Genomic DNA, 1,931 nt, shown 5'->3' on the forward strand with positions numbered 1-1,931 from the left:
GAAAACTACAGGCCAATATCACTGATGAACATAGAGGCAAAAATCCTCAACAAAATACTAGCAAACAGAATCCAACAGCACATTAAAAGGATCATACACCATGATCAAGTGGGGTTTATTCCAGGAATGCAAGGATTCTTCAATATATGCAAATCAATCAACGTGATACATCATATTAACAAATTGAAGGAGAAAAACCATATGATCATCTCAATAGATGCACAGAAAGCTTTCGACAAAATTCAACACCCATTTATGATAAAAGCCCTGCAGAAAGTAGGCATAGAGGGAACTTTCCTCAACATAATAAAGGCCGTATATGAAAAACCCACAGCCAACATTGCCCTCAATGGTGAAAAACTGGAACCATTTCCACTAAGATCAGGAACAAGACAAGGTTGCCCACTCTCACCACTGTTATTCAACATAGTGTTGGATGTGTTAGCCACAGCAATCAGAGAAGAAAAAGAAATAAAAGGAATCCAAATCGGAAAAGAAGTAAAGCTGTCACTGTTTGCAGATGACATGATACTATACATAGAGAATCCTAAAGATGCTACCAGAAAACTACTAGAGCTAATCAATGAATTTGGTAAAGTAGCAGGATACAAAATTAATGCACAGAAATCTCTTACATTCCTATACACTAATGATGAAATATCTGAAAGTGAAATTAAGAAAACACTCCCATTTACCATTGCAACAAAAAGAATAAAATATCTAGGAATAAACCTACCTAAGGCGACAAAAAGACCTGTATGCAGAAAATTGTAAGACACTGATGAAAGAAATTAAAGATGATACAAATAGATGGAGAGATATACCATGTTCTTGGATTAGAATTCCTTGGTTTTCCAAAAATGTTCAAAAATGCCAAACACAGAGTCACTTAGTTCCTTTCTTCTTTTAAGTGGTTGATGAGGATATTCAATGCAGATGTTTTGCATATCTCTATATACTTTTCACACCATGGACTATCAGGGCTCTCTACTACTCGAAATGGAGTCATTAGCATCTCTAAATCTAATCAGACTAGAGAGCCAATTCCAGAAACCCCAGAACCAATTCAGAAAACTCATCCTTAACATTTTGTTCTTCTAGTACTGCTCCCCATACCAAAATCTTTACTAGTCAGCGTTCTCCAGAGAAACAGAATATATATAGTTATATGTAAATAGTGTACTATAGGAATAGTTCACATGATTACGGAGTTCAAGAAGTCCCACAATCCATCATCTATAAGCTGGAGAACCAGTAAAGCCAGTGGTGTAATTCAGTCTAAATTCAAAGGCCTGAAAACCAGTTGAGCTGATGGTGTTAAGTCCCAGCCCTAGTCCGGAGGCTTGAGAACCATGGTCTAAGTCCCATTCTGAGTCTGAAGGCCTGAGAACCAAGAGCACCAATATTTGTGGACAGAAGGTGAATGTTTCATGACAGTGTACTTGGCAATGATTTCTTAGATATGACACCAAAAGCAGGGCAACAAAAGCAAAAAACTAAACAAATGGGACTACATCAAGTTTAAAAGCTTTTGTGCATCAAAGGACACAGTCAACAGGTGAAATGATGTACAAATGACCAACAAGCATATGAGAAAAGGCTCAACATCACTAGTCATGAAACTGAAAATCCAAATCACAGTGAGATATCACCTTACACCCATTAGGATGTCTAGTATCAATAAAACTGAAAATAACATGAGTCTTAGCTTGGGCCCTCATAACAATATACCATAGACTGGGTGGCTTGTGTCAGCCAGTCTCATGGTCTAAAGGCTAGAAAGTCTAAGATCAAGGTCCCCACAAAGCAGGTTTCATTCTGAGACTTCTCCTCTTGGCTTGTAGGCAGCTGCATCTCCCTGTGCTCACATGGACTTTCCTTGATGCATGTGCATATAGGGTAAGGGAAAGAGCAAGCTCTCTGGCATCTCT

Source organism: Balaenoptera musculus, chromosome 6 (genome assembly GCF_009873245.2).
Source record: "Balaenoptera musculus isolate JJ_BM4_2016_0621 chromosome 6, mBalMus1.pri.v3, whole genome shotgun sequence".
Taxonomy (NCBI): domain Eukaryota; kingdom Metazoa; phylum Chordata; class Mammalia; order Artiodactyla; family Balaenopteridae; genus Balaenoptera; species Balaenoptera musculus.